This window comes from Sinocyclocheilus rhinocerous, unplaced genomic scaffold, assembly GCF_001515625.1.
Source record: "Sinocyclocheilus rhinocerous isolate Xijiao unplaced genomic scaffold, SAMN03320098_v1.1 scaffold161, whole genome shotgun sequence".
NCBI classification, from domain to species: Eukaryota; Metazoa; Chordata; class Actinopteri; order Cypriniformes; family Cyprinidae; genus Sinocyclocheilus; species Sinocyclocheilus rhinocerous.
The window spans coordinates 1,515,250-1,535,957 of record NW_015627226.1 but is presented as its reverse complement, the minus strand read 5'-3'; the positions used below and the strand labels follow the sequence as shown (position 1 = coordinate 1,535,957).

The following is a 20,708-nucleotide window of genomic DNA, read 5'->3' as shown; positions in this document are numbered from 1 at the left end:
GGGCAGACTTATCTACATTGAAGTTGTTTAAAGGGATATTCAATGCAAAAAAAATAAAAATTGTCATCATTTACTTACCCTCATGTGATTCCAAAACTGTATGACTTTCCTTCTTCTGTGGAAATTAAAAGAAGATATTTTGTAAAATGTCTCAGTGTCTTATTTGGTCTGGAGTACTTGAAGGATTAGTTTATTTCCAGAATAAAAATGTCCTGATAATTTACTCACCCCCTTGTCATCCAAGATTTTCATGTCTTTCTTTCTTCAGTCGAAAAGAAATTAAGGTTTTTGAGGAAAACATTCCAGGATTTTTCTCCATATAATGGACTTTAATGGTGCTCAACGGGTTGAACGTCCAAATTGCAGTTTCAGTACAGCTTCAAATGGCTCTATACGATCCCAGCCGAGGAATAAGGGTCTTATCTAGCGAAATGATCGGCCATTTTCTAGAAAAATAATAATAATATGTATATACTTTTTAACCACAAATGTTCAGATGTGCAGGGTTATTCCAAGACAGGAAAAAAAACTTTCTTGATTTGTCTTTTTGTCCTAAGTCAAGTAACTAATAAGTAACCTAATTGTTCATGAATGAGGTAACGTGTCAAATTGCTCTTGTCTTATCAAAGCTGTCTTCCTTGTCATCTAAGTTACTTGGACCCCACTCATCACAGGTAACCAAAATATTCAGTAATCAAGGAAGTATTTTTAAAAATGGATGATGTTGGTGGTGCGTTCAAATGAGCAGGGAACCTTACAAACCAGAGGAAGATCAAAAGAAGAGCAGAAATGCCCCAGAGACTCAAGCGGTTCCACTTCATCGTGATTACTTGCTGTGCCAGCAATCAAACCCCACAGATTCAACCTTCTTTAGTCCGCTCGCACGGCAGTCAAACTTGTCGTGATGCAGTCTTCACTTCCCATCGTTCTCCGTCAGTATCCTACTCTCCTGCCCAGTTAACACTGGATCGTACCGCTGTGACAGCACTGTCTCATTAATGAGCTCCAGGCCAGGGGGAATGATAAGTGCATGGTGGCATCTGTCTGGGACACTGGGAGCTCACAGGGAGCCGCAAGGTTGTGACACTTCTGTTGTGCGTAGATCTGTCACAACTGACATCAGCTGTCATCAGAAAGAACAAATGTCAGTTTGAAACAGTGTGGAGACGTTTAAATAGAAAGAGATATTATGCATTATGCATACTAAAAAATGTAGTATGTATTCTAAAATCAATGTACTAGTAGTAATGGTGTAAAGGTTGAGTGCATATGTATACTTCCAAGTATACTTTATGTAGTAAGTATTCTAAAATCAATGTACTAGTCATATACTTGTAAGTGTATTATTTCAGTAGTTTATAAAATTAAACTTTAAATGTAAAAGCAGTGAAGTCTGAGTACATATGTATACTTCCAGATATACTTGATGTAGTAAGTATATATTAAAATCAATGTACTAGTTGTATACTTGTAAGTGTACTACTTTAGCAGTCTCTTAGGACTAAATTGGCCCACTTTTAAGAATTTTTTTTTGTTCCACAGAAGAAAGAAAGTCATACTGGCTTAGAATGACATGAAAATATCATGAACAATTGTTTTAAGTTTGGTGAGGTTGTTTCATTTAACTGACTACAGCATGTTCTTTAGCTCTCGTATAAGTTAAACCATTTCAGATATGCATAACATAATTTTTCCCTCAGCAGAAGTGACTAATTTCTTTCCAGTTAGCATAAAGCTCATTACTAATTTGGCTTTGAATATAAAGATGTTCAAATCTTGTTATTAGTACTCTTTGAACATTATATTGTATTTATAATTAGCTGTCAGGATGTGTAAGAATTAACCGCGGCTCTATTTTCATTGAGAAGCCTCTCTGGTTCCAAAGCAGAAAGTGCTTGAACGAAACTGACAGTAACTTTAATTAGCACTCTTGTTTGGTGGCTTAGGCAAATCTCCCACTCTGCCTTACCCGACACTGACTTCATTTATGACTCTAGTGTTCCTGCAAGCAATAAGCCATCAAAGAGCTGAGGGCCAAGGGTTTGGTGTAAGAACAACAAACTGATTTGCGTTTATATCTCAAACGTTTTGTATTTTTCAGATGATAGTGTCAGCTATTCAGTGATGTTGTATTACCATTTCCTGTATTAGTTTCTCTTTGTTTGTTTTTTGTTGTTTTACAAACAAATGGATGTCCTTACAAAACCTGCAAAGAGTGCTACAGTAGCAATTAATATTTTATGAATCAATGGTGCTTTTCGTGTCTGTATTGACAGATTTACCCAAATGGTGTCGAAATCCATTACACTGGATGTCCTTAATGATCTTCAGTGGGGTTTGATGATAAGTAAAGATTACACAAATCCATCATATTTGCATACTGTGAATCAAATCATTGACAGATTACATTTAACCAAAAGCTAAATACACAGATGAGGAGGAACTAACCAACAACCAACCAAGCAACATATTCTGCCTCAACTTCCAAAATCCTACTGTATATCTAAACACCTTGCTAAAGTGTGCCATCATTCAAAGGTGTTGGCTGCATGATAAAGTAGTATATTAAACTCAGCATGAGGTAGGAGCAGCTATTGAAGTATGTGCTTCCGCTGAGCCCGGTGGCCCAGCTGTTACTCTACAGTGAGACTGGCATGCTGAGCAGGCAGGTTGTCATCTCCATTAGAACATGTGGTGAAGGCTCAGTGTGGGGAAATGGGTTTGAGTAAGGGCAGAGAGACAGGCTTTCATGTCAGGTAAACTCCTATCAATCCCAGCCTGACTCTTTCACTGCCACGCATGAGTGGTCCGTTTCAGCTGGGGAACAATCACATAGAACTCTTGCCAGTCATTTGGGATGGACTGAAAAAACAGTCTAGGATGTATGCCAACCTAAACCAGACTGTTGACTCCTGCATATATATATATATATATATTATCTGAAATATTTTATCTGAAATATCTAAAATAGACAATTATTTGGGTTGTTTGGATTTATTTTGTGATTTTACTGAATTACCTTACTTGTCTTGTACTGTATGGGACTTTACTAATGTTACGAATCCTGTCCATGGACTTCCGTCCGATCGCCACCAGAGGTCACTCATCCATCATATTGACTCTCTCACTACACAGACTGTTACACATCACCACGGACTACATTTCCCATCATCCATTGCACTGATTGCACACAGCTGTAACCAATCACACACACACACTATATAACACTCACTCAGATCCTTCTCAAACTGACGAGTATTGTTTAGCGCGTATCACTCTTCTAGCGATAGCTACATTACAGAGCTATTCCTAGTGCCTGGTCCTTGTTCCCAGTTCTATTTCTAGTCTAAGTCTAGTCACTTTGTGCTGCCTTGTTGTCTGTTTCCTGACCTTCTGCCTGTGTTTCTGAGCGGTTTGGACGGTATGCAAACTGGAGCGGATCGAGTGTGTTGGGGAGGCTGGTTTTGATGTTGTGCATGACTAACCTCTCAAAGCACTTCATCATGATTGGAGTCAGTGCTATGGGACGGTAGTCGTTTAGACAGGACACAGGTGATTTCTTTGGTACCGGTATGATTGTTGTGGATTTGAGACATGTGGGGACGACTGCCTGGCTCAGCGAGGTGTTGAAGATATCTGTTAAGACATCTGTCAGCTGTGCAGCACAGTCTCTCAGTACACGGCAAGGTATGTTGCGGGTCCTGACGAGCCTTGCGTGGGTTAATCCTAGATAGGGTCTTCCTTACGTCAGCTGGAGACAGACAGAGCACCTGGTCGTTGGGAGGTATGGGCAGTTTTTGTGCAGGTGTGTCATTCTGCATTTCAAACCGTGAATAAAAGTGGTTACACACACAAGCCACCCCCGCGAGTCTTACCAGACAGTGCTGTATCTCTGTCCGCTCGGTAGCAGGTGAGTCCGTGCAGCTGAATAGCGCAGTCCAGGATATTGTCGTTTAACCATGTTTCAGTGAAAACAAACACACAACAATCCCTTGTCTCATGCTGTGTAGACCGACTGAGTTGAATTAAGTCCAGTTTATTTTCCAGAGAGCGAACGTTTGAGAGCATGAGTGATGGAATTGCTGGTCTAGTGGGGTTAGCCCTTAGCCTAGCTCGTGTGCCTCCACGCTTGCCGCGCTTCTGTCCCCTCTCACATCGCCGGCGTCGCCGTTTTGTGCGGGTAGCGTCAGTAGGCGAGGCCGCGGTCTCGGGGTTCGGCTTCAGCAGCAGACAGAGGCCTCGTAGCTTCTCAGTAGTCACCGGCAAAAGCTGTTGTTTGTACTCACTGCCGATTTCCAGAAGGCTCTGTCGATCATAGATGTGTTTCCGAGTGTTTATCTGATGATTTTGCGATAAGTTGAGACTGTTTGAAGACGAGGAAAAGAGACTAACAGACATAAAAACACAGTTTTTTAATGTTTTTTATACCTGTGTTTTCTGACCCTTGCCTGTTTATTGACCACGCCTTTGTAAATAAAGCCTTGCACATGGATCCACACGTCTCACGTCTCGTTCGCCCCATAACAACTAAACATTGATCCTCCTCCAAGTTCAGAGCTTCTGGCAGATCATTGTTGTTCTCTATTCAGAATTAATCTGGCAGCAAACAGGATGCAGAATTGTAATTCGAATTTAAGGAAGCAGAATTAAAGTGGAATCATGTTCATAGAAATTCAGGTAAATGCTGTAAGTGTAGTTTATATTTTCGTAGTATGAACAACTCAGAAACTTTATCATACAACATCTGGGGAATTTCCAAAATATGGCTGGCAGGCTTTTCAATTCCTTGATACCTTCCACCTCAAGGAGAAACACTAGACTGTTGGACTAAATGCGGTAACTAGAGAAACATTTGCACTACCACAAGTATTTGGCACCACAACTCCATCTTTATCAATATATGTATAATTAAATGTTTTATTAATATTTCTTTATACTATACTGTATCAGTAAATTACTACAACAATAACTGTTACCTGAACTTTAATACCTCAGGTATTCTTACCACACTGCTGCTACGGCAGCAAAAACCACATGCCACTTTATGATTCCATCACTTGTATAATTATTACTACATTGTGCACTATGTTTGACTATTCTTCAAATGTTCAAAAGAAATGAATACTTTTATTCAGCAAGGATGCAATAAATGGATGAAAAGTGATAGTAAAGAAAAATGTAAAATGTTACAGAAGATTTCTATTTCTAACAAATGCTATTCTTTTGAACTTTCTATTCATCCTAAAATCCACAGAATCCTATTTATCATAGAATCACGATAGAAAAAAAAATGTATCATGTTTCATTGATAATTGATAAACATTGATAATACCGCAATGTGTGATTACCAAATAAACATATAAGAACCATTGAACCACTGAAGACTGGAATAATGATGCTGAAACACAGCTTTACTATCACTAAATTAAATTATAAAGTAAATTATATTTTACAATTTATTAAAACAGGAAAATTTAGTTATTTTAGACTGCAAATGGTTTAACACTAGTTAAATTTTTAGATAGACACAATGTAGACAGTGTGAACTTTGCAGGTCTCTGTGACTAAATGTTGTTAGATTACAGAACAAACTTTTTTTTTTTTTATATATAGTAAGAGCGATAAACTTGTTTCAAAACACTTTATGTGATGATGTTTACATATTTTGATCAATATATTTATGATCAATAATCAGTGCAAATAAGGCAAGATTAACTATCTTTCATTGGCATTTAGATGCTATTTCAATCATTTCACTTTAATTCTTTCTACCTCTTTTTTTTATTTTTCTCTTATGTCTTACTTCATGTATATTTTCCTCTCAATCATGAATCCATTCCACAGCATTGGTGTTTGTATCCTAAATGAACTTTCCAGTTAGTTAGCGTTCATTTTTTATGTCATTCAACGACGTTGCAATCATTGAGGTAGTTAATTGAATTCCCATCCTTTATTAAGGGCAATGATTAAGGGCTAGATTTAGTATACCCACGTCGTGAATTAGCACCACTAGATTAGCAGGGAGGTCTGTATGTGCTCATCTAGTATCCTCAACCACACAATTATACACAGAACACACTAATTACTCGTGCACGCTCCGCAGACTCCCATGATGTCATTGAGTACACTGAGATATGCACTAGGTACTTCATCTATTGGCAGATAAACTTTTAGCTACTGGGTGAAGTGAAAAAAAAAATGTTTTTTCAGGTCATTGAGTCACTCAGAGCACCATAAAGATGAGCCAGTCTTTCATACATTGTAAGTGTGTTTTTGTGTGTGTGTGTGTGTGTTTTGTATTGCACCATGGAGTAATGAAAAAAACAAAACTTCCAGAGGTTAGGTCAGGGGTAGGCAAGTTCGGTCCTAGAGAGCCGCAGTCAGAATAAATTCCTGCATCTCGCTAGAAATGTAGCATTTCCGGCACATTCAGTGTCTGCTCACTTGTTTTCATTAATTCCTTCAAGTGGACTACATTAAGTGGAAATCATGAATAAGGGTATAGGGCAGGGGTGGCGAACTCCGGTCCTGGAGAGCCGCAGTCCTGCAGGGTTCAGCTCCAACCCTAATCAAACACACCTGAACAAGCTAATCAATGTCTTCAGGATTACTAAGGCTATAGGCAGGTGAGTTTTTTTTTCAGAGTTGGAGCTGAACTCTGCAGCACTGCGGCTCTCTAGGACCGAACTTGCCTACCCCTGGGTTAGGTGAACTCAACCAGAGGGCACTCCACCCCTGACTCTTGCCATGCTCACAGACTACATTCCCCATAATCCTTTGCCTGGACTCATCATTAGGGCTGCATGATAAATCGCATGCGATTGTCAAGCACATCTCGTGAGTAAAGCCGGTTCTGGGATTAGTAGTAAATCTCCATCACGTGCGTTCAGATGGAGCGGCATTTACTACGTAGAGCCATTGTTCACCAACAAGCTACGCAATACCGCGTTCATAATCGCAGGCAATTCACCTGTGATTATGAAAGCGATATTGAGTAGCTTGCACCCCAGCTAGAGATTGTGACAGAGCCCAGAGGCTTCCAGATGTTCCCAAATGAGAACAGAAATGAGTCTAGGAGGGAGATAGAGCGGTGGCGGAACAGGGGGAGGGATGGAGGGCTAGGTCCATGTGGAAGTGGGGGAACTGGGGACTGAGGCAAAGCCAGCGGAGCAGGGTGCCAGGGCAGAGCAAGAAGCCTGGGCGGAGCTGTCGAAGCAGGGCGCCGGGGCGGAGCTGAAGACCACCAGGGCGGAGTCTAGACTGCAGCCATGATGGAGGCCCACGGTGGAGTTGATGGAGGGAGGAGCCATGGTGGACGAAGGGCTGTCGCCACCAGGGACCCGACTGACGGAGACAGAGCCGGTGGAAGAGGAGCCCAGGGCAGAGACGGAGAGCAGCAGAGCCAAGGCGACACTGAGGATTGTGACACTGAGGAAAGTCCTCAACATAGTCCTCAACAGGTTGATCACCCTGACAGAGATGCATCAACTGTGCTGCTGGATTCATGATAAGCCTGGGACGCCCTCATATAGCTGCCAGGTGTGGCTCAGTATTCTGTAAGGTGGGAGCGTGACAACGGGGTTGAGGATCCAAGTGCAGGCTTTATTTACAAGAGTGGTAAAAACAGGCAGGGTCCATCAACAGCAAACAGGTATAATCCAGGAAGAGACAAAAGAGTAATCCAAAAGAAAAGCAATAGTCAGGGCAGGCAGCAAACAATCATAATCCAGGGTAAACAGTCCACGGTCAAAACACAAGGCAAAGCAAGGCAAGACAACAAGGAACTTGGAAACACGGGAAAACACAAAGACGTAACAGGCTATCAATAATCTGCAAAGTGTGTGTGGATGAGTGCAACCTTTATACTGTGACTGATGGAGGTAACAAGACACAGGTGAATGCAATAAGTGATGATGAGTCCAGGCAAAAGATTATGGGGAATGTAGTCTGTGAGCGTGGCAAGAGTCAGGGGTTCATGGGCACTCCAGCTAGAGATCATGACAATTGCTTTCTACAACCTGTGCCACTGCTGACACTGGTTATTACTGTACAATGAGATAAAATGAATATGACACGAGTGTGTTATTCTCAGTATTTTATTTCGACATTTTTCTTGAAATTTAACGAGTTTAATCTCACATTATAATGACTTTAATCTTGAGATGGTTTTACTTTTTTTTTTTTATTATTATTGCTTGGTCCTAATCCTCTTCCGTACTTACACTCAGTTCACACTTAAGTATGTTATTTTAAAGTATATTATTTCCATAGTAAATACTCTTTTTAAAAGTATGTCAAAGTCTACTTTTTCACAAGGGCTGAGTGGTAGTTTTGGACGCTTTCTACTGGTATGATGTATTAAGTGCACATATGCATCTAAAGCTGCTAAAAAGCATTCGTTCTGCAGTCCGTGATAATGCCCCAAAAGGAGGGTGTTTGTAGGATGCAATTATCTTCCAACTGTTTTGTTGGTTTTAAAAGGGTTCCTTTGAAAAGACACAAGTCCCTTCAGCTGCCTCAGACAAAAGCCGATTCTTTTTTACTTTACCACCATCACCTCTCCCACACTCAGTTTTATTAACATGTGAGTTAGAATTGATCGTTTTGCTTCTCTTTTCCTCACCATATCACTCTCAAATCCATACTTTGGGTCTGTTTTTTTTTTTTTCCTTTTTTCTTTCTTTTTTTTTTCTTTTTTTTTGATGAATATTTTACCATAAATTTAGTCAAATCCACACATGGATGTCGCTTCTAATGAGGCCACATTACCATTTCAGACAGAGCAGGCACTGGTTTTATCTTCTGTTCATGGAGACACGCTGCCTCAAAGAGAATGGCAGAAGCGAGCAGTAGAGGCTCTGTCATTCTCAATAAAGCGTGATGGTACAGTGTTTATCAGGGAGGATGGTTCCCTTTGCCAATTGTTAGCCTTGTGAGCAGAACCCAGAACTTGCACTTTCGTCGATGCACACTTCAGTCAGCTACTATGGGCTTTTGTGCCACTGTTAGCTGTGTTAGCATGCAGGTGGCAGCGTTTGGGACTACAGTGTGCTGGAAACAGCAGATTTGAGTTGACCCAGGTTACTGAACACAGGTTGAACCAGCTGACTATGAATGACCCAAAACTGATTTTTCATCTCAATTTAAGGCCATTGTGGTTCAAAGCCATTTTTAACTGTTTTCAGGGTCATCAAATTGTCCGTCAAATCAAGAGAGGGTCTGGATCTGCCCTTGGCCATGAAAAGCCTTTTATCTACATGACATAGTGTTTTGTCTCTCAAAGCTCTCTCTCTCTCTTAGCACATGTGCCGCAAAACTGACATTAAAAAATTGCCATAAAATATGCATAAATTAAACAAACATAGTGATTGTATTCCTACTATTCGTTTAAAGTGGTAATTTATCAGAAATGTATATTCTGTCATTATTTACTCACCCTCATGTTGTTTCAAACCAGTATGACTTTCTTTCCTGTGTGGAATTTAAAAGGAAATATTTTGAAAATTGTACTATTGAGACTTTCAAGCTTCAAAAGGGAAGCAAAAGTTTTGCAGTATATTGCAGGTGTACACTTAGTACAATTAGGCACACTTCTTTTTCACAAGGGATGCAATTGAGAGCTAGGCCTAATTTCAAGATTTTCAACAAATAATGAATAATGTTTCCTAATCAAGCTATTGTATAGAATGAGAAGACTTTTTTATACTTATTATGTTACTTTTTTATAAATATTATGTTGTTTTTTAATCTTTTTTTAAGACTGAATGCCTTTGCACTAATTCCTTGTAAATGAGAAAATGTCCAGTACATTCTTCAAAACTTTTTGTATTCCTTTTGTACATCCTAATCCCTTGCAGAGAATATTTCTTATTTATCTCACTACATGTTAGCTACGGAGTTATGGAGAAAAAAAAAAAACTAGATCATCTTCAAAATTTTCCACTTAGGCAAACGTCATTAGGAGATGTGCGAGTTGCGACAGATGCTGACACAATGTTTTGTTTCTCATAGCCCTCTCTCAGAGGACTAGTGCCGCGAAATACCATTGCCATAACTGATGTCACCCATATGTGTAATTTAAAAGATTTGCAATATTTCACGCTTCCACAGATGGTAGACAGATGGAGGCGTAGATCAATGACGAGGTCTGTGACTAGTCTCAGATCAGAGAGTCTTGAAAAATGGGACACCTGCACGGGACTCATTGTTTTCCCCCACAGATGAAGATTATTTACACTTTATCACCTTTTAATTATCAGCAGAGTCTCATGAAAAGCCTCTTTGTCTGTAAATGATCCACAGAGAGCAAGGGTGGCAATGACACTGGAAGGTTTGGCTATAAATCACTCTCTGAGTAAAGTGAGCAAAATGTCTCTTTGGTGGGATTTTAGATTGGAAAAGAGGAAATTAAAGGGAAATTCTTAGTGAGGCTTTAAGTAAGCTGGAGAGTCTAGATTAATTTAGGGTCAGATTTAATTTTTCATCATGAGTCAAAACCTTTCTGAATGATAAACTAAAACACCCACTTGCCAGACCTATGGTGAAAGGGCGAATATTTTAAACTCTATCTGAATAGTTCAGACTGAAATGAAAGTCATAATTTACTTACCTTTGTGTCAAACCTATGACATTGATTTTATTCCAAAGAATGCTCTTAAAAATGACCAAAAAGCACCCTATCTAAAATAGTTTAGGACCTTTGTGCTGTATTCCAAGTGTTTTGAAGTCATATGATAGATTTGTGTGAGGAACAGATCAAAATGTAAGTTGTCACACACACAGAAAGCTCTCAAATATCATCCACATTGCTTTAACTCGGAGCTCGAGCCGAGCCTCAGGTTTGAGCCTCCTTTGAGGACAGCAAGCCAAGTTCGTTTACTATTATCTATAGCAGGGCTGAATGGGCAGGCGAACTTGTGAAATTATGTTTATAAACATGGTATTTGTTAATTTTTCCTTGAAAGATAAACTTTTATAAATTATGATAATTGTAAAATATGTTTTACCTTGAAAAAAATATATTGAAACACTTTTATGATTCGTATTCAAGGTGTAAGGAAAATAAGCTATTACTTTTTACTTGATGGTGACACCACATGATATGAGTCATTAAATTACTTTGGTACTTTTCCTGGCTACTATATGAAGAGTTTATTTGCAAAAACAGATAACTCCGTTTTTAACAATTCTCAGAAATCATGTTTTTTCATTGTGCATTCCAATTAATCTCAATCAAACTTTAGTTGGGTTATTTTGATTAGGTTAAAAAAAACTAATAATTACAGCTAACTAACACAATAAAACACAATAAAAACATGATTACATAATTTAAAAAAACATGAGTTATCTGTTTTGGCAAATAAACTCTTCATATGCTTTTCTTAAATGATAAATAGCATCAGAAACAGAAAAAAATAAATGATTAATTTTTAAATTTCTATAAACTTTCATTTAGACGTATATCTAAAGAGGTTCATTCAGTAGTTCTGTGCTGCATTATCATTGCTGTTCTTTGCGTACTGCAACAATGCCACGATAGTGTTAGACATTGCACTGCCATCTGTCAACATGGTTCAGCACACGTTTTAAGTAAATTACACTGCTAGTGTGTTTATTTATTTATTTTTACTATGCGATAATTGATTCCCTAACAACAAAAAAGAAGCAACTTGGGCATCATTGCATCAATACTCAGGATTTCCAGTCATCGAAACTTGCCACCATATGCCTACCGTCCCGATGTTTGCACTTGTTTTTTTGTCTTCTCCAGACATTTTCTCAGGTACTGATTCTTCCATTGTCTCTGCTGATAAAGCAGAATAATAAGTGTTTCATTGTCTAATTTTCAGTCATTGCATCACCAAAGAACACACGTCATTTCAGCATGGCAAAATACACTGAGTGGTACGACCATTTTTAACTAAAATACTATTTATAGAAACTATGTAGTCTTAACCTCATGTAAGTGTACACCAGCATGACTCTTCACAAAAATGTGCAAAACTTTTAAAAGTAGCACCAAACCTGCACCATTAAAGAAAAAAATATTAAGGGAAACGTATGTAAAAGTCTGTGCGAGAGAGACAATATCCAAATGTATTCATATATTTATTATATACACTAAAACCTTGCATTTTTTGGAAAAATTACAATCCTTGGCAAAACAGTCATGCTGACAAAGCTTCCATTGACACTCCATAATCCCACACACATAGACCAGCTCAAAAACAAATAGCTTTTGTCACTCATTCTGCACTCATTAATTTCCTCATGACACAACACTTTTCCCATAATCCTACTGCTTTGCTAAATGTACTGTAACAAGGGAAAGATGCGAGTCCTAATGCCATTACTTGTGTTTACGCAGTTACGCTCGCTCTCATTCCCAGTAGCTCTTTCTAGGGCACAGGAGCCCCTTAAAGTAGTTGTATTTCCTCTACAGAAGTGAGCCAAAGCACTGCCACTAAGCTTCTTATCCCGCTGCCCTGGCCTCACCCCTCGGCTCTCATGATTAGGAGCCAGAGAGGAAGTGAAAGAGAGAGGGAGGAAGTTTATAAACTGTTGGAGAGAGGTCCATCTGTTAGAGCTGGAGACAGCAGCCGTCATATGATACCCCGTCGTGGGAGAATTGCCCTCCTCTCTGTGGAGATGAGGGAAAAATAGAAAATTCAAGGTATTGTTACCTTACAATAAAGTATGCATATCCTAAACCAAGAATATATTAGTTACATTTTTCACAATAATATATTTTTCATAAAAAATTACAGGTTACCGCTAATAATAGGTGTGTCTCTGTTGGAAAACCTAGTGAACTGCATCACAACATTCTAATCTACATGAAACCTCATCGTAAGTGACTGATTTGGAGCACTCTACATGGGCAGCAACTTTACATGGCAAAATAAGGCTTTGCAGGAGACTCAACGTTTTGGTAAGCTAAGCATACATAATACACTGAAGGAATATAAAATATTACATATGAAATAATCCATTTTAATTATACTGTTTTTTTATGCTTTTCAGTATTGACTGAAATATAACAATGCATTTTGGCATTGTCTTCTCTGCAAATGAAACATCCAATGCTTGTTTGGCAGAGTGCAACAAACATATCAATCTATATCTATACATATTGACTTTTGACTAATACGTTTTGACTTTCTGTGGACTAAAAAGAGCATAGTTAAAATATAGGATTTACAAATGTTGCTATTATTCCATTGACCCTCTAAGTAATTAGATCAATGTAAATGTTTAACAAAAAGAGACTACATATTAATGTTTTTGAAGTCAGCTGCTAAATTTTAATTTTAACATGCATTGAAATATTTTCTAAAAGCTATTATTATAGTGTATGTCTGTACTAAATGATGCTCCCTCCACGGATCTGCAAACGTGCCAGGGAAGAGATGTGATGTGGGATGCAGGCTGTACAGCTGCATGATCAAAGAGTCAATTTGCTCAATGCTGAAAAAAAACCTTTGTGCACATTGTTATTACTATGTGGAATTAGGATGTTCTGATTTGATCGAAGATGGTACTGAAGTGTGAGAACCACTGCTCATCGTTCTATTTCTATGCTTCTACAATGAAGTAAAGCAGGAATGAAGTTCAGCACTCGTTGTGCGAAGCCCCAAAGCACTTCAAAGATATAAAGATGAATGGAGAATTAGTGTAGGATTGTAATATATTGTACCTATGGATCAAAATACACTAAATTGATACCCACAATATTAAATGGTCTAGATATTGATATAATATTGTTTCACCATGCTGATCCCTGCAGATTTCCACTATATTGCCCACACACACAAGATACTTTGAGGGTTTTGTATTCCAATGCTTCACATATTGCTGCTTTGCCACACACACAGTATATTGTGGCGCAAAGTCACTATGCAATTATTTCTCCCCTCCCACAGAAGCACTTTTTTTTTTTTTTGCCAAAGGGGGAATTGAGCGTCTGGTAAATCAGAAAGCTAATCAGTGACCTGGTTAATTCTACTGCCGGCGCTTAAATCCTCAACTTTGTGACCTTCATGTTGTTAAGTATGTGAGTAATGGATTGTATGTATTGATATTGCCCTATATATAGGTCCACTGTTTACATAAACCTAAATAAATAAAACATGACCAGACCCTCATCCATTTTCTGGCTGGTATTTCCTTTATCTGAGATTTGGAAGTTTTAACATTTGATACTATAGTTCCAAAATCTAGTGAGCTGCCTACCTATTTAACATTTTAAGGCAACATAGACACTCCAGACATGCAGGCTATTCCAAAAGCTAAGCAGTAAAATTACATATATTCTATATTTGCAGAATCGCATGTTTCCTTTGTGAACAAGGCACAGAATGCACTACAAGAAGCACAAGGAGATTTTTTTTAGAGAATTAGGAGAATTTAGCTTAGCAGCTATATTGGATTTTTTTTTTTTTTGTATTAATTATTATTAGTAGTAGTAGTATTATCATCATCATTATTATTTTACAAATATTCAGGGAGACCAAATTTTAAAAAGTTTAAGAATTGATAATTGAAAAACTATTTTGATCCACCAGTTAAGTTATTAAAGGGACAGTTCACTCAAAAAAAAAAAATCTAATTTTGTCATAATTTATTCATCCTCATGCCATTCCAAACATATATGTCTTTGTTTCTTCTTCAGAACCCAAAATACGATGTTTAGAAGAATGCTGGAAATGAAACTTTTTGGACCCCATTGTTTTCCATTGTACTTCCATTGTTTGGACAAAAAAAACATTCTCAAAATATGTTATGCTCCACAGAAGAAAGTCAAGGAATGACATGATGGTGAATAAACACTCACAGAAAATATTAATGTATGACATACAACTTTCAATAGAAATTACATTAGATTTTATAGTTTAGCATTAATTCTTGTCGGTACATTTGACAGTACATATTTCAAAGACAACATAAGTAAATATGAAATTACATTTAAAGATGTAATTAAGTCCCACTTGGTGGTCAAAAATCACTCTCAAATTTAACTTATAAATTTAAACTGTGATACATTTTCATTTACTTGTAATTAACATGCACTTAAGAGTTTGAAAACATTACAATCAGTTCTCCTTTTAGAAAGTATGCTGAAGTGTACTTATTTTTCACGATGGAAAGTAGATTTTTAAATGAAATACAAATGAAAATTCCATTAAATCTCCTGAGCTGCAAAAGAGCAATGAACTTTTCTTCTTGGCAGAACTACCTGGCCACATTCTTTCAGGTTCTTCCTTTAGTTCACGGTTGTTCTCCAACTTCAGCATTGTGATCACTGTTGCTCTTCATCTTTGATCACAATATTTGGTTGGATGGACTGTTCTTACTTGGATCTAGATCCCAAAGTCCCACGGGACGTTAGCCTTGTGGTTTTCAACCACTTTCTGTTGAGTATCCCATTTGGACTTGAGAGTTCTCGGCAAATACCCAGCACAGATGTCCTGCTGACTTCAGTGAGGTAGTCAGTGTATGCTGTTTCTGCATCTTGCATCCTGCTCTTAGGAGCTGTATTGTCCCTAGAAATTCACTGTACACTCTCCATCTTGGGTTGTTTTGTGTTGTAGACCGTTCTATTGATCGGGTACAAAGTTCTCTTGCTACTATGATTAGCGCCTCTGCTTTTCCTCAGGCCTGACACTTACATCAGCTCATGGGATTTTGCTATATGGCATCTCTGGTTCCACGTTTTCCTCATCAGTTTCTCCAGTTGTCCTACCATGTCAAAGTTGGAGAGCAGATTAAATAACATTTGTTAAACGTATTTGAGTGATCTGAGATATCATCGCTCTGTGGTTCTATAACTGTGTTGTTGGCATCAATCCCATATGACAGAATTACATATAAAGTGTTATTATGACAGTGAGTGGTTCCAGGGACATTTTGAATGATCTTACACTCTAAAAAATGCTGGGTTAAATTCAACCCAGTGCTGGGTAAAATAGGGACAAACCCAGCAATTGGGTTGTTTTGACCCAGCGGTTGGGTTACTACCCAGAAGGTTGGGTTAAACATTTAACCCAACCGCTGGGTCAAAACAGCCCAATTGCTGGGTTTGTCCCTATTTAACCCAGCACTGGGTTGTATTTAACCCAGCATTTTTTAGAGTGTAGCAGAGTTGAAGGTGTCAGTAAATAAATAATAAAATAATCTTTTTTTCATCTTCTTTGTGAATGTTGAAGTCAGAGCTCTATCCACGGTGTTCACTATATCTGAAAGAAAATCAGATTTTTTGAAAATGTCTGTATAAGGCCCAGGCGGTCTATAAACATAGACCTGCATTGATGATTTTTTTTTTTTTCATAAACCTTAGATATTCTACTAACTAATAGTCACTTTGCAACTACTTGTCAACTAACTCTCATTAATTTTCAACTACACGTCAACTAACTCTCATTAGAGTATATAGTATTTGTAAACTGATAAGTTAGGGTTAGTAGAATAAGTTGACGGACCATCAAAATAAAATGTTAGCAGATATTAAGCTGTGCACTAATAGTCTAATCACATGTGGTAGTTGACACTGAGTTGCAAAGTTACTTATACTTAGTAGAATGTCTAAAGTGGACTATCAAAATAAAATGTTTCCCACATTTGCACTTTTGCTGATATTCTGTACTATGTCATATGATATAAATATACTGTACAACACAAGAACTCATAAGAGACATTTTCTTCTCTTGGAATTTTTGCCCAAAGCCCCTGTTAATTTCCGACCTTGGTCAGCTACCATATGTTTCACAATGGGCTATTTAAATTTTGCAATAATAACTTCATGCATTTGTAAGTTTATATCTACTGATCAAATGGATGTTGGATCTCAGTAAAGGAATTATTCTATATTCTATAAGAAGATATTTTGAACTGTTTTGGGCCACACAAAACAAGTCAATGGTGTCCAAAATAATAACATCAACCACAAAAATCAAAACCATTTTCAGAAATATTTTCAAACTATTGGGCTTTTTTCACTTTTTGGTGAACTAACCCTTTAAGGTTCTTTTGAAACTGCTCTCTAAACTTTAGGAAAGCAAAGCACTTCAGGAGGTGTTTTTGTGTTGTTTCTCTCTTTTTTCTTACCTAGTTGGAATTTGTTCACAGTTCTAAGTGTCAGTGTCAGTTGTTTTCTCTACATGGCATGTTTGTAGCCAGCAAAGTTGTTTTTAGTTCAGATTTGTCACTAAGATCTAAGTCACTAAGATTTGTGCCAATTATTGTCAGTGATAATTTAATTCCTGGCAACAGCACACAGCTGGCTATATTAGCTTTGATGGAGCATCAGCATATGCCCTGGGGGAACCCACTGCTTTCTGAGCTTTATTGATCATCTGCCGTCCAATCTGCCACTGCTTTTTTTTACTCGAGTGAGAATGAGAGATTAGTCAAATATTTCAGCAGTGCACTTTGACAGCTCACCCATTTGTTATCTTATCAGAGACACCACCTGTGTTCCCCTATTACCAAGATCACTGAAGCCTAGATGTTGAAAAAAGAAATGAATTTTCCTAAAAATAGAACAACCGTATTAGCGTCCTCTAGCGACACAATTTCTCTCCTTATAAATACAGAGTTCTGACATGAAACTCTAGATGGCAAAGACCAAATACATTAACATTGTCATGTACATTACAATGCCAATCCCCCCAAAGTTGTCATGACAGAAATACAGTTTATCCAGATTATACAGCATGGCCTTAAATTACACATTTCCAAGTGTGCGACACATTACATTTCACCAGACAAGCTTTCCACCAGATGGCTGGCTATTCAGAAAATAAACAATTTTGAAAGCCCGGCATGCGTTTTAATGCTAGCTTTCCAAGTCTCAAAGGGAGCTCTAAGTATTTCCAACCAGGACAGGAGCCATTGCTAAAGCATCAGCATAAATGAGGAAACACAACACATTAGCGCAGTTAGCTTTCTCCTTCGCAGCGCTACAACATCTGATTATTTTCTGTTTGTGTGTCTCAGAGCGTCTGGCTCTCTTTTCCAACAGCAAATTCACTTCAAATCAGATTTGGCTGGTTGGTATGTATGGTGGCGTGGCACTTTGATGTGTCCGAATATAGCATCACCTCCTGTCTCTCCTTATCTAAAGTGCCATTACATGCTGGCAATGAGTGTTCAACATTTATAGAAAGCTTCCCTTGAGTAAACCACACTCATCTATTTTTCAGCATGGTTCTGCTTTTATAATTAGCACAAATTAGCATCAACATTTTCCACTTACAGCACATACACACTGTAAGCAAGGGAATCAGAGTCACATGATGTTACATATGGCTAGCATGGATGATCTGTCACAATTAGATGTAAAACCTATTTAACACCCATATCAATTGTCCCTAGAGAGGACGGCAATTATGTTGGTCTAATGCCTGGCCTTACGCTTGGCTTTCCACTTCTTTGGGTTTATTCAATATGCCACACGCTCGAATACAGCAAGGAATTACATACAGGGCTGAGGCTCCAGCTGGCTGCTTTGTCTTTAGTGTGATACCCACTTAGACCTGACATGGTGAGACCACTGAGCTGTGTTAATCTCTCCCTGCTCAGACAGGCTAAATTCACAGTACAAATGCATGGTTCCTAGGGCTATACTACATCAAGTATGCCATTTGTGGATTTTCATTCATAAACGTACCAGAAATAGACAATAAGGGCCTGTTCCATTAGCCATTGAAAAGACTTCAAGTTCAAGTCTGCTTTATTGTCAATTCTTCCACATGCACAGCACATACATACAGAGAATTGAAATTGCGTTACTCTCAGACCCTTAGTGCATACAGATAACACGAACAGTAGAACATAAAATACAGATAGATACAGATTAAATATAAAATACAAATATACAAATATACAAATAAGGTCATGTAAAAAAATAAAAATAAAGCAGCACAAGGCACATGGCAGATAGAGTGCAAACCAGTGAAGTAAACAAACAGTGCAGATATAATGATTGTAGTGCAAAAGGGCTTATTTTGATTAAAGTGACAACAAGCTCAGAGAGCAGTTCTTTATTTAAACTGTCAGAAGAGGTAGTTGAATGAGGTCAGTTCAATGCTGAATGAGGTAGTGAGCAGACCAATGCTACACAAGGTGACTAGTGCAGGTCACAGTTTGTTAGTGGGAGGGGGAGGGCAGACTTGATGTGGTGCATGACTAGCCGTTCAAAGCACTTTATGAGAATAGGAGTAAGTGCAACTGGACGGTAGTCATTGAAGCAGGATGGAGACGGCTTCTTCGGGACTGGAATGATGGTGGTAGCTTTGAAGCATGTGGGGACAACACCCTGACTTAGTGAGATGTTGAAAATGTCTGTGAAGACATCAGTGACTTGTGGATTAATAAAGTTTTTTTTGCTCTGTATTTGTAAAACTTTGAAAAAAAAAAAAAAGAGGAAACCTTCACAAAAGTAACGCTTTACAATCTCATTTTTTTAGGTAATGTATATGGGTGATTTTTAAACACATTTATTAAGTTAGTTAATAAATAAAACAAGTTCATTGTTTGTTCAAATGAATTCACAGTGCATTAACTTATGCTAACAGTTTTAAATTTTAAATTTTGATTTTAAAATGTATTAGTAAATACTAGAATGAGCTTTATTCAGAATGAGCTTTATTCGCCAATTAATTTTTTTTAGGAGCTCTTGGTGCAAACATACATACATACATACATACATACATATATGACATTGAGAACAGAAAGAACATTTAAATAAGACTAGGAAAAGAAAAGAATAAGAATAATAATAATAATAACAATAATAATAATGTGGTATATACCTGTAACAGAAGATTTATGTACAGATTTGTGCATTATTTACTGTATATACAGCTGTATAAATAAAAATATGTATATGTATTTGCATAATACTTGAGAGAGAGGCAATACTTAGTTATTAAGAAATTAATTACAGAAGACAGGTGGTAATATCTGTGTAAGCTGTTTAAGCTGGAGATGGCATGGGGGGAAAACTGTTTTTATGCCTAGATGTTCTAGTGCAGAGAGATCTGTAAAGTCTGCCTGCAGGGGAGAAGTGCAAACAGGTTATGGCCGGGGTGAGAGGGGTCTGTGATGATGTTACCTGCCCATTTCTTCATTCTTACAGCTGTCCTAACAGTCCATTGCAGACTTCTTATATCGGATTTGCTGGCTGACCCAAGCCAGACAGTTATAGAAGTGCACATAACTAACTTAATAACAACTGAGTAAAACTGTATTATCTGCACCTGTGGAAGGTTGAACTTTTTCAGTTGATGAAGGAAGTACAATCTGTGCTGGGGATTTTCACAGTGGAGTCAATGTGATAGTCCCACTTCAGGTCCTGTGAGATGGTGGTGCCCAGGAACCTGAATGACTCTACTGCAGCCACAGTGCTGTTCATGATGGTGAGTGAGGGGGGTGTGCAGGGAGGTTTCTCCGAAAGACTACAATCATCTCCACAGTTTTGAGCGTGTTCAGCTCCAGGTTGTTGTGACTGACAGCCAGCAGTTAATTTAAATATTGAAATTAACTAAGATAATAATAATAATAATAATTATTATTATTATTATTATTATTATTATAAATTGTTTTAAACTAATTTTGTTAACTAGTACTAACAAATGAATAAAAAAATAATCTTGTTTTCCAGTAAAAATATATTTAAATGAAATAATAATGAATAAGAAATTGATAGT

General features: G+C 37.8%; 1 long non-coding RNA gene across 1 annotated transcript; it reads left to right on the top strand.

Annotated features, from left to right (window-relative positions):
- The first annotated feature begins 72 nt into the window (after positions 1–72).
- On the top strand, positions 73–19,312 carry LOC107722713 (uncharacterized). Its single transcript, XR_001637834.1, has 3 exons — positions 73–84; positions 10,833–10,838; positions 19,219–19,312. It is a non-coding gene; the product is annotated as an uncharacterized LOC107722713 (long non-coding RNA).
- Positions 19,313–20,708: the final 1,396 nt, after the last annotated feature.